The sequence below is a fragment of the Phalangium opilio genome, unplaced genomic scaffold (assembly GCF_054372755.1).
Source record: "Phalangium opilio isolate 3A_F unplaced genomic scaffold, DU_Popi_V2 ptg000103l_1, whole genome shotgun sequence".
Taxonomy (NCBI): domain Eukaryota; kingdom Metazoa; phylum Arthropoda; class Arachnida; order Opiliones; family Phalangiidae; genus Phalangium; species Phalangium opilio.
In genome coordinates, this window is record NW_028324205.1 from 972,427 (window position 1) to 991,910 (window position 19,484).

A 19,484-nucleotide genomic window follows, 5' to 3' on the forward strand; every position below is an offset into this window, starting at 1 on the left:
GTCGTCGCTGTATTTTATTTACGTGTCAGCACATGCCTAAATCTCGATCTAAAGACTTGTTCCATATTAATCAAAAATGTCTTCATTAGAATCAAGACTTAAAAAGTTTCGATAAGACTGAGGTTATCATTTGTCTGAAGGATCAGATATTAATTTTTTTTAATTGAAACTTAAATGCATGCTTAAGAAAAAACAACGTTCCATTACCGTTTTCCGTTGAAATAAATTATTTTACTGGTAATCAATTTCAAAAATGTACTTATCTCGGCTTTTCGACCACAATTCCATTCCCCGAAAACATTTTATCATTACATTAATTACATTTGGGAGAGTACGTGTAAGGGTTCCTAAAGACGTTACATCCCTATTCGAGACTGGCACGCTTCGCAGTGGAAGATTTTAATAATTCTAAAACCAATGGCGCCAAATTTAATAGGGACAGTAAGATTTTTACTCGCAGTTTAGCAAAATGATGTAATATCAAGTGTACTTTAGTCAACCGTCGTATTGTTCTTTCTCATAGTTCAGGGCATGATCAGTGTTACTGCCCAATTTCTCTCTCTAGTTTCTAACAATGGTTAGGGACTATTTGATATGGCACGGCACAACGTTATATACATTTGTAAATTCTAAGTAGCACAAAAGGAAAAAGAATCCATTTTTTTATATTTTGGTTTGAAATAAATAAACTCGTGATAGTAGTTATAACGAACAAAAAGTCAAGTGAATGGCACTGGTAATGAGCAGCAAAAAGAGAGGAAAGTTTGCTCCAAGTTAGCAGAGGAACATGGTAGTTAAAATAGTAATCTAGAATTTTGTTCGTTCAAACCTTAATATGAAAAATTCAAGTGAGGAGCGGCACTACCTAGAAGGATTGATTTTGGCAGATAACAGCGAAAAAACTATGTTCTACACAAACTGGGACTATGGGAGAGTTTCAAGGCCTAGGTCGCACATGATGAAATTTCAACTCCAGTTTACATCAATTCTCCCTGGTCGTAATAGTAGCAGGTTAAGCTATAGTTTGCTCATGTCCTGTTAGTCTCGAAAGGGTTATTTAGTCCTTGTTACTTTTAAAAGGTTGTCATGGCTAAACAGACCGCTATTACAGTTTTTATTGTTTTATAGGTTTTTTTGACACGTTATCTCCCAAAAGTAATTAATGTAATGATAAAATGTTTTCGGGGAATGGAATTGTGGTCGAAAAGCCGAGATATAAGTAAATTTTTGAAATTGATTACCAGTAAAATAATTTATTTCAACCTTGTTTTTTCTAAAGCATGCATTTAAGTTTCAATTAAAAAGAGACATTAATATCTGATCCTTCAGTCAAGTGATAACCTCAGTCTTATCGATACTTGATTCTAATCAAGACATTTTTGATTAATATCTGTTCCTTCAGTCTTAATTTTAATTAAGAATGTTAAGAAACTGTTTTTCATTTTCAAAATCTGCACTAAGCAGAAACATATATAAAGGGGACCATAACTTTAGCTCAATCAGACATTTATAATGATACTTCAAAAAAAACGTAAATCATTAAAAGTTTGTATTCTTATTGTAATTAAAATAATACAATTTTTTACAATCATTTATTGAAACGCGAGGCACCCCCCCCCTAAAAATTCCAGAAATAGGACCAAATTGACAATTTCACAAAATTTTTAAAAAAGCTGATTTATGTCCGTTTAACATTTAGCTCAAAATTGTCATAAGCCCAATATGAAATTCGGATATCCTTACAAAGACGATCCGAGATTGTCAATTTCAAATTTTTTTCTAGTAAAAATTAACGTCTGTTTGATATTAAGCTTAACGAGCAACAAGACTTAATTTATACCAGTCGTTGGAAAGTAGAGCAAAGTTAGCAAACTGCAAGGGATTAGTTACTGGCATGGCAGTTTATGACAAATGCTAATGTTTTCTCCCGTAAATAGTTCTTACTTCTGAACAAGTCTCCTGTTAACAATAATAAGGAAACTAAATTTTAAACGTCAAATATTTTAATATAAGAAAGTTCTGATAAGTATTATTTATGGCTGGAATAAAGACTTTTGTCTTGTGAAAAGGCTCAATTATGAGACATCACGTATAAGACTCGGCTCGAAAGTCGAATCCAGAATTTTTCAAGGCTGGAACTCGCCTCGAAACTGAAAAGTCTAGGCTCCCACACAATATTCAGAAGCTACCATTCTTACATTTTAATAGCTTATTTTGACTTTATAGGTGTGGATTTTTGTTGCTCTGTTCAATTTCACATTATGGAAACTCATCTTTGCGATTGCCAAACATTTCGTGCCGAAACTACCCCGGGTTTTCCTTGGTGTCTCTAATGTTTTGCAGAACAAATGCGAATTTGTCAAGAACTGTTTATTGGCCTCTATTTTTTGGGTTGTTTCATTTTGGTGGAAAACTTTAAAGCCAACCTGTCGACCAAATTGACGGTGGACATTGATCGCAATATAAATAACTTAAACGATATCTTTAAATACCCTGACATGCCCATTGTTTTTGATAATATTGACAAAGAAGTCTATTGGTTTATTAAGGTAAAAATTCCCTATTTGTTATAAACAAATAGGGAAACACTTCTAAGTCTAGTTTACAGTTGATTATATAATTGCTAGGACTACAATTGAAACTCACCTTTTATCAGGGCACTAATGAAAGGCTTTTTGAAGAATACGTTCGAAGATTAGAAAAGTTCCAGCTGAAACGAGAAGATGATTCACGTACAGTTTTCAACATAAGAAACGCGGTCTATATCGGCGCGCTTCTTAATCTGGAAATTTTTTGTCGTTGGTCCTACACTTCGGGAAAGCCTTTAAAATACGGAAAAGACGCTTTCTTACCGTCCTTTAATCATTTTTTGATGTCACCTAACGCAACAACTTTCATCAAAAACGTCATAAACATAAGGTAACGTATTCTGTTAGTTTAATAGAGACGGAACCGGAAAATATGGTCTCACTCATTTGGTCTCGTGATTTTACGGTCTCGGGACTATTTGGTCTCGTGATTATTTTGCTATCTAATTAGTTGTCACCTTTTCCAAAACAGTGGTCCCAATAATTCGTTTCCACCTTTTCCATAACAATGGTCCCAATAATTCGTTGCCACAATTTCCAAAATATTCTCCTATTAATAAGCTGCCACCTTTTCCAAAATATTCTCCTATTAATTAGCTGCCACCTTTTCCAAAATATTCTCCTATTAGTTAGCTGCCACTTTTTCCAAAATATTCTCCTATTAATTAGCTGCCACCTTTTCCGAAGTATTCTCCTATTAAGTAGCTGTCACCTTTTCCAAAATATTCTCCTATTAATTAGCTGCCACCTTTTCTAAAATATTCTCCTATTAAGTAGCTGCCACCTTTTCCCAAATATTTCTATTATTGGTAATAAATTGTTCGTGCTAAGAGGGGGCTTTTCAGAATCATAATATAAATAATCTTCTTAGGTTTGGTTATATTAGGTTTATATTAGGTTGGGTTAGGATAGCATAGGTTTGATTTGATTTGAATGGGTTAAGTTTGGTTTGGTTAGGTAAGGTAAGGTAAGGTTTGTTTTGGTTCGGTTAAATTTGGCTCGTTAAAAAAATGCTGAAGGGGTGATAGTTTTTGAGTCCAGAGACCAATTTGTCCCGAGACCCAATTTTATAGGGACCAATTTGTCCCGAGACCAAAGTGTCTTGAGACCCATTTGCCCCAAGACCCAATTGTCTCGAGACCCATTTGTCCCAACCGTAAATAGAGACAATGAGAACGATTCATTTCGTTGGGCTCTCAAAACCAAGCCAAAAAGAAAACGAAAATAAATTAATTTTATTTAAACTTGAAAGAGCTAGAACATATTCTGTCATTTTGCATAAAGTAGTCATCCTCTCGAAGAAATCAGGCCATGGTTGGGCAGCCCCTCAATTGGATATAATAAACGTGTCTTTTCATTTTCCACGAATAAACCTAATGCATTATTGAGTTTTGGATTGCATTCTAATTGCAGAGTGATGAATTATTGGGAAACTGGACATCAAATCCGAAGGAAATACCTAGAGCATGGAGATGCGTGCTCAAAGTATATGAAGCAAAAACAAAGCATGGAATTCTCGAAGACGTCCTTCCATGATGTCAGTATCATGTTCATACTATTCGCGGCCTTGAACATGCTGTCCATATTAATCTTTTTCATCGAAATCTGGTATGCGCGAAAGAATTCAAGGGTAGAGCAAGCTCTCAGAGATATGGAACTGGATATATACTTCAGTTAAATCACGTCCTTTGATATCCTTGAAACTGCAATGTATTTGTTCATATATTCACGTTAGAATATATCAAAAAAGAGAGGCATGTTGAAAACCTCTTCTCACACTTTGCACTCCTTACTAAATAGAAACAATGTTGAAGAAATAGCGTTAAATATTTCCAATATACGCGTGGGTAGCTTTTGAAATAAAAACATTAAACACCAGATGTAACCTTCCGTGGTAATTAGGGAACCTCCTGAGTTCTACTCCAGGGGTGCAAGGTTACATGGAGGATTAACACCCTGTGTTACCTCTGACCTTTCCCCGTACTATATAAGCGTCGACTGCTTATGCTATTAAGTCAGTCATTCTCCACTACTAGAATGTAGTAGTATGCTCGAGCATAGGGCGTCTTGCCCTGGTATTGGACTTCATCCGTCAACAGTAATTATGTTTAATTCTTTAGTTGTAAATACAAGTCGGTATTTAATTATTATTTAAATTGTTAGTTAATAAAGTATGATTGAACCTAAGGAAACGTAGTAGTTATTCTTAGTTATAGCCAAGGCTTTTATGGCCACGTGCAAATGGGGCGAGTTTATAAATCTCGTAAGCGTGGTTACACAGTTACCGATAAATAACAATACGTTAGCATTATTTTTCAAATTTTAAAAAACTTATTATCTGTGCAATTATTGGGATTGTTTAATGTTTAACCGATTATTTATGATACCAACAAGGTCAAAATCATTAGTTCATTTCTTGATATTTTGACTCAAATGTGATCATTTTCGCGGAATTCATCGTAACTAAAAAAAAAATCATCGAAGCCATAACCCGATTACGATCATACCCTTTAACTTCCGCGAAATTGTTGTCGTCATGACAGTATGTTCTATCTAGGAGGATATAGGGGTGAAGGAGTCTTCGACTGCTTTTTCTTAAAGTTATGTTTCGGTCTCTCCTATGGGAGATTCGTGCACGCGAACCTAGTTACCTTGGTTACGCGCATCACGTGACCATGCAAATCCCAATTCAAAAAATAGCGGGTTCTTCATAATAGCTTAGGCCTTAGAAGCAACACCGTCTATATTACGTGTTCACTTCACATGCAGTGTTATTTTTTAATTTTATCGAGCGTTAACTCGACTCTCCCACAATCTTTAATACATCTTAAACACTTGTCTAGTAGAGGTTTAGTTGTAGGGAAAGAGTAATAAACCGTTACTTTTATCTAAGAACCTGAATTTACTATTAATAAAAAATCAAATAATGATAAATGTTCCGTTATAGCACTAAAAAATTGCAGCGCGACGCATTAAGCGTTTACCAAAAAATTAAAACAAAACAAACAGACGAAGCCCGATGACGATGTGCGCGGAACTAGTTGCGCGGCTAAGAATCCCCCAGAACGAGTGAAAACGGGGAAAACCACGGCCGATAATCTGTAAGCGCGTTTCAATGGGAAAACGGGCAGTCGAAGACTCCCTCACCCCTATATCCTCCTAGGTTCTATTAAAGAACCTAAATTTTTTTCATATCAATGTGGTTTTAACTTTCGGCCAACTCTGAACCGTTAATGTCGGAACTCTACGTCACAAACCAAAAAACGAGATAAAACCACAATAGAAATTTACTAATGAAAAACTAGATTAGTAGGAATATTTAACTGTATAAAATGAGATGTTTTTTTTGTAACTTGTATATAACAAGCGGTGTAATGCAGCGAAGTTTGGATTTTACGAGGAGTTCACGGAGAGAGTTAAGAGTTTCTTTTGATTGTAAACTGATCTTGATTTTATTGCACAACGCGCAGTAGGAAAAATTACTGTTATCTTAATGTAAATGGCGTCAAAAAAACCTCCGTTATTATGAAGTTGAGTTTAGTTGGTTTTAGCATTTAAGGTTTATTAGTTCGCGACAGTTAATGTCTCTACGTAGTCTTCATAGGGGACACGAAAAACAATATTCAAACTTATTGGTAAAGTCAAGGGTTCAGAGGCATGCGAGTATAGATTGTTGAATTTGTTGTCTATGCGGGCTAGACAAGACCGGTTGATGGTAGTGTTAGAATCCAATGATCATAGAAGTGGAAAATAAAGTAATTTTTTATTGATTTTTCCATAAGACAGTGAAACAACCAAGAAATAACACCGAACGATTTTTAAACTACGATTAGTTTGAAATTTCATGAATAATTTTAAATAACGACCTCCTACCAATCGCGTAGCGCCCAGCCTTTTTATCAACAATTTTCTTTTGGCACGCTCCGTGTTGAATAAATTTATCGCGAGATTTGAAAAAATTTGCGCAATGTGACAATTGTGGCGCGAGACATGGAGCGTGCCACGAGAATTTTGTTAACAAAAAGGCACGGCGTTACGCGATTGGTCGGAGGTCCTTATTTAAAATTATTCTTAAAATCTTAGCCTAATTTGAATATTAAAATCAATGGGAGGTATTTCCTAAATTTTTCATTATGCATACTGGTCTCATGATTAGTAGAATCGATAAAAAAACACTTTAATTTCCTCTTCCCGCTCCCTTTAAAAGAAAACTCGCGTCTTTTGAAGAGGATAAGCGGTTTGAAAATATTGTTATTTGGGCCATGATATCATAATATTTAGAACTCATATTAATTACGTCTAGGTCTTCAGCCCGACTCATTGCAGCCTAGTGAAAATCTCACTCATGATGGCATATGCGCTTCACGAGATCCCTTCAAATAGACATATTCGACTATTCTATTTAAGAAACAACTTCAGAGGAGATGGCTTCTATGCTATGAAGGTTCGCTACGCGATTGAGCTTCGCTAAACGGAGCCTGGTGTGCCTATAGCCTCATGCGTATAGAGCAAATGTCAGGCCATTGAAAGATTTTATTTTAGAGGTAGGAATAGGGAACAGAGTAATCCATGTGCGCGTCCCGGACCCCTTCCTCGGGACGGTGGAATATGAAAGAAGAGGCGGGTCATAGCGACAGAGGTAAAAAATAATTACGTATTTTTTGCCGCCCCAGTCAGTAACGTCATAAAAACCTAGTTTAAGTGGGCCAATCTGAATTTTAAACTTTTCGAGAATCCAATATTTTCAAAGTTGATAATTTTGACATTTCCGGTTTCCGGTTTTTAGTATGCAAAGGACAACTGTGAAACGGGTAAAATATGAAAGAGAAATGAAAAACTTGTATAACGCACTTTATTCCAGAGTGCTAGCTTGAATAGTTTTTGAAATATAGTAAAATATGTGCGAAAACTGCAACGCGCAAAGACTTTTTTAACAGTCTGTACTTTAGTCAACCGTCGTATTGTTCTTTCTCATAGTTCAGGGCATGATCGCTGTTACTCTCCAATTTCTCTCTCTAGTTTCTAATAGTGGTTAGAGACTTTTGGGTACAAAACGTTATATACATTCGTAAATTCTAAGTAGCACAAAAGGAAAAATATTTTTTTTCTATTTTGGTTTGAAATAAATAAACTCATGAGAGAAGTTATAACGAACTGAAAGTCAAGGGAGTTTAAATAGTAATCTGGAATTTTGTTCGTTCAAATCTTAATATATGATGAAAAATTGAAGTGAGGAGGCGGCACTCCCTTGAAAGATTGATTTGGCGTAAACGAGTGGTCCGTGGAAATAGCAGATAACAGCGAAAAAATTGTTCTCTTCCTTTGGATCATAGCCCAGTCGATCCATGCTCACGGACGAAAGCTGCTCGCGCTATAGCAGCTTGTGTCTTTAAGCGTGCGTGATCAAGTGGGCTATGCCTGGCACCGAAGTCCTCCCAGCATCCTCAGCGTTCAGATGATGCATCACAAGGTACACTGGGAGAGTTTCAGTTCCACAGGTTGCAAATGATGATATTACAACTGCAGTTCACATCAATTCTCCCTGGTCGTACTAGTAGCGGGTTAAGCTCTAGTTTGTTCAGGTCCTGTTATGCTCGAAAGGGTTATATCGTGCTTGTGACTTTTTAAAGGTTGTTGTCATGGCTAAACAGACCGCTTTACAGTTTTATGGCTTATTTTGACACTTATCTCCCCAGGGTTGGCAAGTTTTCAACAAATTGTTTTAAACTTTGGTTTAAAACTTGTTTAATCTGTATTGAAGACTGATACTCAAAATATGATTACGGATAACTTATTTTTTCGTCTACTTAAAACAATGCAACAACGTTTCTCCTATGTGGTCTCTCTACACTGTTGGGACATTTTACTGTTCTTAACTGATTACGCGTATTCTTTAAAGCCAGGCCCTTGACAGTGCTAAAATTAATACGCTTAATACGTAAACCGAAAACATGAAGCTCCTAGAATGTAGTAAGGGGTGTGACGTTTCAAATGAGTTCTGACCAAGAAACTCTGAAGTACGGAAGCGGAAATTCCTTAATAGTGGCCATAAAAGAAATCCAGCATTTAGACATAAATTGCATTTCCCTTTTGAAAAGATCACTTTGCTCTTTTTATACAGTCAGTAGAATATTTCAAATATCCAATATTGATTCAAATCGTACTCCCTTCTAAGTAATTAATTTCACGAAAATATGTTGTAGGAAAATCTAATTTTAAATCGTGTTTTAACCAATAAAGAACAAAACTATTTTTCAACTAAATTTTTTCCAACCCTGGAGAGGATGCATTGCTTTCTTACATCTTCAAATTCCAAATTTTAGGAGCTCTTGATTTTCGGGTTTGACTTCGCACTACGTGTTCGTGTTCCGTTAGTCTAGAGGTATGATACTCGCACTGAATGCGAGTGGTACCGGGTTCAAATCCCGGAGGGTCCCGTCTTACAGTTTCATATTATAAATTAAGGAGTTTTTGATTTTCGTGTTTTTCTTCTCAATAAGTTTTCTTGGTCCGTTGGTCGAGGTGTATGATACTCGCTTTAGTTTCAAGTGGTCCCTGTTTCGAATTCCACACGGACAATTTCTTACACCTTGAAATTCTAAACTTTAGGAGTTCTTGCTCTTTTTATACAGTCAGAATATTTCACATATTTATTACTGTTTTTTTCTACTTGTCTAAAGACAGTTTAAAACAACAAATCGTGTTTTGAACAATAAAAAACACAACTTGAAAGTAAAACCAATCTGGAATTTTCTGAGCCTGTGAAACCCGAACCACCTAAGTTCGAGAAAATTCCCGAGTTCAATTTCCAAAATTCTAAACTTGGAAAAGTGCTCATCACACATTTTGAATATCTTGGCCACGCATTAATTTTCGACGAGAAAGGTTCAAAGCTTTATGGATCACCATTCCTAAAGTGCCAGTATTGTTGTAAAACCATCAAAGGAAGCATTGGAAACGCCATTTATAATTTCACAAGACATATTGTGGTGAGTAACGTGCAGCTTTTTTCTCGTAAATAAATTCAAAAATATATTTTACAGTAAAGGGTGGGTGATAAGAAAAATCAAGTAATCTACAAACTATAAGACCAATCTGCATAATGAAACACGGGAAAAACCTGCGAATGATTCTAAAAATTTAATTAGTTTGAGATTTCAACAATAAATTTAAGTCGCGTCTTAGATCAATCTCTTAACGCCTCACCAAGGAAGATGACTTCATTCTCCTTGGCCTCACTTTCCCGCTAACAAAATTTCCATGGAACGATCTAATTTGAATTCTAATTTTAAAATCATTCCGAGATATCTCTGCTTTACCATGCACTTCGTTTTCTTTCTTTCTTCAGGCTTTACAAATCGAAAATGTTTTACCAAATTATTTGATAACCAAGTCTTTTTTAATAAATGATCAGCTATTCTTTCAAAAGAATCTCGGAACAAAAATCCAAATTAAAAAAGTCTACGGAACTAAAATATAGACCAAACAATCCATGGAACATAAAACCACAAGCGGAAAAACGCAAGAAAAAAATCCACAAGGTTAAAAAGCCAAAAAAATCTTTATTTGTCGAATAATATGATTATCGAAATCTTATAGGGTAATGGCAGCTCACTGCCTTCGACTGTATTAAGCTCTATGGGGAAATAACATGGGGTGCCATTAGTCTATTGTATAAGATATAGCACTTAAAAAATTTTCTAGTTGGCGAGTACCAGCATCGTACTCTTCGCATACACCTTTCAGTTTTTGTTGAGAACTTTTATGCTGAAATAAAGAAAAGCTTGTTGTCTTTATCATGTATTTTTTTCCGTTTTTCGATAATAATGGTTCCCAAATCCATTTTGTGAAGAGGAATTAGATTTAAGAATAATTTTATGCAATTTGAGTTTGTTTTCTTCCAAAACTTCAGGCTTTACAATTCTAGACAAGGTAATGATTGCCAAGTCTCTAACTTCTTCATTAAGTAAATGAATCAAGAGCTCGCCTTTTTGGAAAATTTGGAAACAGCGAGAGAAGGCTTGGCAAGCCGAAATTGCCAAGTGGATTAGAGGAATTATCCACTTTTTACGTAAAATTTGATATATGGCATGATATTTCTTGTTTCTTTCTAGACCCAACACGTTTTGCTTATCTGGTTTTGCCAACTCATTCAAAAAGTAATCTTTAAGAGGTTCGATTTGTTCAAGCAAACATTCAGAAACTGGTTGTAAAGTTTGCCACCTTGCCTCAATATTCTTGATAAAACAACGAGATGGAACTTTGTGTTTCATTTGTACTCTCTCGTAATCTTCTACACGAACTAATGACTGTCTAAACCAGTAAAAAATCAAGTTTGCAAGTTCAGAAACGTCTTCTCCAAACTGATCAATGCCTTTCTTTAGGGCATTGTTCATATTGTGCAAAATTCAACTTCCAATATCCAAAAGGTTCACTTTACAATCGTATGATCGAGACTATTATTTGTTCATTGACAAGTCGCCAAACCTTCTTCTTTATATTTTGATCCATCACTTCGCAACGCTATCATATTTTTCGTCAACAAGCTATTTTTCTCCACACTGTCAATAATATTCATTGATAAGTCTTCGCCTTTTGCATGACCCAGTAGATATGTTTGAAGATGGCGAACAACAACTTCGTTAGATTTCTCAGACCAAAATCTAATTTTTATCATTAGCTCTTTCTTATTCTGAAAATTGGTAGTTTCATCATATTGTAGACTAAAATATGGACTAGAAGAGTTTCTTAAACCATGTAACATCTTCTCGTGAAAATAGGGTCCTAGACCTCCAGAAATAACATATGACAATTTTGAGTGACTCATGTTAAACGAAGCATCTATAACTGATCCTGGAAACATGGCTTGGAACATTTTCTCCATTCCATCACAAGACGCGAAAGACCAGTTAGGCGCAACAACCTTTAAAGCCCAAAAATTTTCTGCCGTGGCTTGTTGATTTTTGAGGCTTATCAAGTTGAACGAACACACTTTTCTTTATTCTCACTGGCACTATCACTCTCAACTACCTTTAACTCAGTTTTATTCTCCAGGGCCTTTAAATTTTGTAAATGTTTCTTGCCCGAAGAATGTTGTAGGTGTATAACCCCCTGATTAGCTATAGAAAAATCCTTCTTACACACTTTGCAGAAGGCCGAATGTGGCGTGAGTTTGCTTCTGGAGCACCATTCTCCTATTTATATTTTCACATCACTCTTGGCAAGCCAATATTCATTGAACTTAGTTTTGTTCTTAGGCATTTGAAATTTGCAACATGTAACACTAACGTTCTGTAATCAATGAAATAAAACTAAAATTAGTTCGTTAGTTACGTTATTGTAGGTAATTCAAGCTCTAAAAACTAGCTTACCTAAAACTTTCTGTATAAAATCCAGCATATGCCAGCGAGTGACGGCAGTGGCCGTTAGAGCCTAACAGAAATAAAAGCAGACAACGTTTCCAAGGAATTCAACAGGGCTGAACAAAAACTACCACCACTAGAGTTAACAACTAACGAATTCTAAAGTGGTTTTGCAATTCCGCATGAAAAATGTGAACACCAAGATTATTTCGCTGCTAAACATTACAATTATCCTAAATTCAGACTTAAATTCCAAAAATATAGGAATTTATAGGATCATTTTTGAAATTATAGGTAAATATAGAATAGGTTCGAAAATATAGGATTTGTATAGGAATTATAGGACCTGTGGGCTCCCTAGTCACGAGTAACTCTAAAACCAACATTCACTATAAGAACAAATGATTCATGAATGGCATTTTATTGGTGTAAAAAAACCCAAGAAAAAAATCCACAAGGTTAAAAAGCCAAAAAAATCTTTATTTGTCGAATAATATGATTATCGAAATCTTATTGTACAAGATATAGCCCTTAAAAAATTTTCTAGTTGGCGAGTACCCGCATCGTACTCTTCGCATAAACCTTTCAGCTTTTGTTGAAAACTTTCGTAAATTTCCCGTTATGGTTCATCAGCTGGGTGATTGTTGTAATATCAATCACCGGTTCACAAATTTCCAAGTTTGTCTTCAGAATAGCTTTGCACTTTAGAGAACTTTTTTTACAGCATCGCCAACGAATTTGACTGCGACCTCTGGTTTAAATAACGTACATATGCCCAGGATAACATACTTTGTCATTGCCTCTATTTGACTTAATGAGTTGCATCTGACTGAAGAGTAAAACGCAATCCAAATCCGTTTATATAATAAAAGGTTAGTAACAAGTTGGGAAAACCAAAATATTACCTCTCCGAGTCAAGAGGTCTACTACTTCGAACTTATTTACCTACATATGGAATTATTTCTCTTTTTTGAAGTAAAAATTTACGAAATATTGAAAAAGTATTCCAAGCATAGCTAATATACAGAAAAGCAGACGACATTTTACATCCAATAAGGATAACTCAATGGGGAAAAGAACAGGAAATGAAGTCTATGCTTCAGCTGTTTACCGTATATTCTGATAGCTACATTCACAACTGGTTTGCAGTGTAAACACTATCGTCTCGTCTCACCTCAACAATATTCTTGGTTTGCCAACATGAATGTTAACATTAAATAACACCAGAGCTAAATTGTAGCTAGACGCACTAATAGTCAATGCGCACCATAATGAGGATAAAAAGTCTGTAGCTACTACCTATTTACCATTAGCCCTTTTACTAGTCTAATTGCCACCATGATCTTTTCTTCTATCATAAAATCTTAACCTGATTATTTAAGAGTGTAATTAACTTTCGGCTCACTATGAACCGTTAATGTCTCTTCATTTCAGACACGAAAATCAAAGCCCAAAATTTACTTCACCTCAGGTCTCAATTATTTACTCGTTGTTTCACTAAGCCTATTGCGGATAATACTGGACATACCCGCCGGAGTTTAGGTCTTAGTTTTCTTCGTGAAATCACTAAATCAAGGATTATTCTATATACAGATGTAGTATAGCTTAAGTAATATATAAACAGCCATTTCAAATAACAATATTAAAAAAAATCTTTGGAATATCAAAATGAAACAGAGCTTTAAAGCTACAAATGTACTAAATACTTCATAATTACGAAAAATACTTCCACATATTCACTTTATATTATAGAAAAAGAGAATATTAAGGTTCTGTATGATTTCTTAACATATCAACACAAGGCTAACTGCTAACGCGACGCACTAGTGTAACAATGGACGGACACACACAGACAAAAACATAGACTGCTTTTTTACTCTTTCCGTATTAATTTTGAGTTGAGAAACAAGATTATCTTAAATATTAAAATAAATATAATTAATATTAAATATTTTCTTCGTTAGTTGTTCGCCTTATTGAGCGTTACATCGTTTTGATAAAGAACAATTAAACATTCTTCAGAGACTTGACTAATATTGGCGTTTGAAATGAAGCATACGCCGGTTGCTTTGCCTTACTCAAATAGGTAGTATATAAGGGTGTCGAACTACAGTTAAAAGCAAGAACAACCGCAATTGCGAAAACCTTTGGTGGACAACCCACCATAGGGAGGCTAGACGTTTCTCGTAACCCTAGCTGATCGCCGCGAATGTCTTAAACCAAACGATGACAATGGAGTTAGAAGCCAATGAGACAGATTGGTGTCTATGTGGAATAGACGGAAGACCAGTATATGGTGGTGTTTAGAAGCCAGTATGTACAGTCGCCGCAATTAAAAACTTTCTCTCTCGCGACGTCTTGTTTCAATCATAAGCCGCAAATTATTGATCTGATACAATGGGTATAAAAAAACGTATCTTATATTGTTGTTTCAATAAATTTCTTACTAAGCGTTTTTTTTTACACTCTCCACTTTCCAATTCCAACTGCTAAATAGGGGGTTTTGAATGATTGGTATGATTTTAAAGAGAAGGTGAACAGTTGAGCATAGCTCGTCCGAATTACCGGATGACATTCCAGTAAAGGGAGAGTGATGTTAATTGCAATTTTCTGAATACACGTCCCCCACGGAATCAATGCCTTGAGCCATATTCTTATGGATAGAGATACCCTTTAATGTTGCACAAAGATATAATCAACAATTGTGGAATGAAACTTCAAATCTTCCTCCGGTGAAGATATGGCCACGGGTGCGACATTCTGTTCCACTATGGTTCGCAAATGCCAGGGGGTGGAGAAAGATTTCTATCTAGATTAGTGGGCGATTCTTGATGTCAGTTTCAACATAAGTCTGCACGAACGTTTGGTTGAAAACGGCGCATTTCGGAGAGAACCATCTAGAAATTCAATGGCCAACCAATTCCCTCAATATGTCACCCATTGAAAACCACTTGGTGGAGGAAATAAAGGTTCACTGAAAAGGAGAATACCCACATTCAAAGTATAGCATGGGTCACAAAGTGGTGCCTACACTTGAGAAAGTGGTTGTGTTCATTGCATTCAACTAATTGGGATTCGCCATAATCAAGATGACGAACCTTTCTCAAGAAACACTTTATTGACAATGCGAAATTAGTATTATACTAAAGTTCCACCACTAGTCTTAGCAGCATATGCGATGGCAAATTATGGTCTTTTTGACAATCAATGGAATCTGCTGAGCTACACGAAGTATTAAATCCTTGAAGGTTAAGTAAGGACGCAATTAATGCAGAGTGTGTATATATTTTATTGAGAACAACCCAACCAACATAACAAGTTAAATAAAGAATAAAGACACTTTGCTAATTACTATCCAACATTTATTCTTAATTATGAACATGGTTAGGATAAATACATTTATACGTTTAAATTTTTAATTTCATTGTGCGATTAATATTTGATCATTTTACCGTTGGCGTTTACAACCTGTTGCATTCTTTGCGGCATTGATGAAAACAGATTGCTTATATAATCGGGCCGCTCACCAACCTCTTCCCATGCGGCCTGGATGATGGTGAATAGTTCGTCCTTATCATTGGGAATTATATTGTTCTGGGATACAATCCTTTTCATAATCGCCCAGACGTTTTCGATTGGAGATAAGTCGGGTGAATTTCTTGGCCAGTTCATTAGATCTACTTCCGGATGATTCTCATTCAAATACGCCATGGTTGCACGTGACTTGTGTATACTCGAATTATCTTGTTGAAATATAAATTTACCGTCCGGAAAATAATGGTCTACGACATGAGGGAAAAACGTATGTTCCAATACATCAATATATTTATCGGAATTAAGGTGCCCTTCTATTCGCGCTAAGGTGCCAATTCCATGTTTTGAAATATAACCCCACACTGGCACAGAAAACCGTCCGCTATTCCGGATTGAATGAATGTTAGCCGCATCATATCGGGTCCCTTTCTCTCTCCACACTCTTACGTGATGGTCCGTAGATGAACAAAATGTTGATTCGTCGCTGATGACAACTTCATCCCATTCGTTCCTCCAGTGAAGGTGAGCGCGGGCAAATGCTAGGCGTTCTTGTTCGTGCTCTGGTTTGAGATATGGCTTCTCCGCGGCGATACGACTGTGTAGCCCAACGTCACGTAATCGGTTTCTAATCGTTGTTTCCGACGCTTCTAATTCCATGATGGATTTTACAGATCGAACAGTGGTGGTAGGATTATTCACAACAAGAGCAGCAATAACGTCGTCTTCTTCTGCAGTGGTAACGCGTGGAGTTCCAGGTCTCGGTTTGTCTGTCAATCGCCCATTTTCACCATAAGCGGCTAGCCATGACCTCACGGTTGGCTTTGAACAGCCCAGTTGCTGCGCAATAAAAGGAACACCCCGACCAGCCTCACGTAACGCAACGAGCCTATTGCGTTCTTCCTGCGATAATCTTGGCATACTGACTGGTGAGAGAGTGAGACAAACTGATAGTCTTTATATAACAATTTAAGGTAAAAAATATATTGGTTGGCCATTGAATTTCTAGATGGTTCTCTCCGAAATGCGCCGTTTTCAACCAAACGTTCGTGCAGACTTATGTTGAAACTGACATCAAGAATCGCCCACTAATCTAGATAGAAATCTTTCTCCACCCCCTGGCATTTGCGAACCATAGTGGAACAGAATGTCGCACCCGTGGCCATATCTTCACCGGAGGAAGATTTGAAGTTTCATTCCACAATTGTTGATTATATCTTTGTGCAACATTAAAGGGTATCTCTATCCATAAGAATATGGCTGAAGGCATTGATTCCGTGGGGGACGTGTATTCTGAAAATTGCAATTAACATCACTCTCCCTTTACTGGAATGTCATCCGGTAATTCGGACGAGCTATGCTCAACTGTTCACCTTCTCTTTAAAATCATACCAATCATTCAAAACCCCCTATTTAGCAGTTGGAAATGGAAAGTGGAGAGTGTAAAAAAAACGCTTAGTAAAAAATTTATTGAAAAAACAATATAAGATACGTCTTTTTATACCCATTGTATCAGATCAATAATTTGCGGCTTATGATTGAAACAAGACGTCGCGAGAGAGAAAGTTTTTAATTGCGGCGACTGTACCACAGGGTAGTATCTTAGGCCCTCTTCTATTTAATCTTTTCACGAAAGATAATCACACATGCTTAACCTACTCTATGGCGATTGAATATTCAGAATCAGATCCCGATACCTTAATCAAGAACCTTGAAACTGATATGAACTCATTACATCGAGAAGTTACTCAGAAGGTTCTGGTAGTCAATATCAAGAAAACAGTTTTTATGCTTTTTGCTCCAAATAAACAGAAAGGGACCTTATACACCACACAGACACCCTTGGGAGAACTAACATCTAACGCGTCCCAACTTTTAAACATCTGGGACTAGTATATGATGAGATGTTTTTGTATAAACCCCACATAGACTATACCTTTAATAAATGCAAACAAAGAAGGTGGCTCCTTAAACCCTTTTTTGCCACTCTTGATTGTAAAACCCTCTGCATGTTATATAATGGGCACATTCAATCAATCATCGACTTCGCGGATATTTTTTACTGGAATGCCTGCAGTTCCCATCTAAAAAAACTACAGGTTGAAAAAGCGGTTTAGCAAATTTTCTATCATGTATTTTGTTTTCCTTATATCTATATTTCCTTATAATTTCGCTATTATTTTTCCTATTTTCCTATTATTAAATTTTTTTCTGCCCTATACTCTTTTATAAGTCCTATCTAAATTTCCTTTTTTCCTATAAAATTAGCAAGGTCACCCTGCTTGTGTTGCCATACTCTTTAACCGAGGGGTTGAACACTTGTTGTTGTGTAAATTGTTCTTAGATTTAAAAATAATGATTAAAATCGCTATACTAATATTTCAGTCTAAGTGTATAGGATTTTAACAAAGTGTTTGACCCCTGGTCTAAGTGGTCTTATTCTATAAATATAAAACTTTTATTACCTTTGTTAGTTCTTTCGCGCTTTAACGTCATGTTATAGTAATATCTCGTGGACTTAGGTAAATTTTCTACGACTTTTTATCCATTAAGATATGTCGAATAATTTCTTTTGGGTTTTTTATTTTTCTCCATATCGCTTTAATAGATGATAAAACAACCACTAGGCATATGAGGCAGCAGTGTAAATCTTGGCAGGACTTCTCGCTTTTGTATTAGTATTTTTCGTCACTCGTCAGTGGATATTTTTCGCGCCAAAATGTACCTAGGTGGCCAAGGAGGGTGAGAAAAGAATGTGTGGGGTGGGGCGAAGCCACTAAAGAGGCCCCTTTAGTGGGAAGAACAACTGTTCCTGTTAAATAAGTTTCCTTCCCTTTTCACTCCCACCCTCTTATAAAAATGAGGCTAGGATAGTGTTTTTACCACAGAAAATGTTTAATATACGGGTTATATTTTGTGACAAAATACACAATGATTTGAAATTTAAAAAAGTTGATCAACTTCAAAATCATCCTGTTGAGAATCAAATACAGGTGTAGAAATTGTGAGCCCCTCATCCAGACGGTCAATCTGGCATCTAATATCGAATAGCGGGCTAGAATGTGTGTTCAAAACCTCAAGATTCATAGGCTCAGCAGTTTGAGTTTGAATTTGACTTTGTGAATTAATAGAAGGTTTTTTTTTCATCTCTCCACTCCTTTCCGTCAGAGTTTCAACACGGCTAATGTTCGAATTCGAGGTAAAATAATTATACGTGATCAAAATAATTATGGTTTCAAATTGTACCTTAACTTTCTTCGTTTGAACTTTCTTCTTGTTGAATCTAAGTCTTTTCGGACGTTATTTAATTCTTCTTGAAGTTCTTGTATAGTTTTCTTGTAAGCTATAAATTTAGCGATCAATTAACAAAGTAAAATTAAAATATCTACGTTCGTACCTTCAATAGAAATGTTATCGCGTTTAATGTTTTCTTCTTTTTCACGGTTTTCCCGTTTCAGAATTGGAATTTGATCATTTAACGGAGAAACTCTAATTCTATGCTCTATAAGAGCATACATATGTTGATGACACTATTTTTAATAGGTGAAATTGCAAAGAGTAAAAAAATAGTACCCCTAAATTCGTTGTTGTGCAAGGTCTCAACTTTGTCCAATAGTTTCCTCATTTTGAAATTTTCTTTCTAAAGATTTCGCGTAATTAGTTTAATAGCATATAAAGCAATATACTTTATTACCTTTCCTAACCACGCTGAACCCTCGTCATCATCCGAAAAAGAAGCGCACATTATTTAATTTAAAGCGGTTTTCAAAACGTACTTCGTTGAACTTTATTTCTGTAAATCTCAAAAATTTTTTATAAGACACACTATTCAGAAATTTCTAGCGTCCGATGCTGTACCACCTACTGTGGTAATCTTTCAACCCTTTCCCTTCACTTCTCGGAAAAAGAGCAAGGTCATAAGGACCCTCCGCCCCTTGATTATGGGCTAATGGATGTTTTTGGAAAACCGCTGGTTGGACATGGTCAATCTTATTTCGTAGTC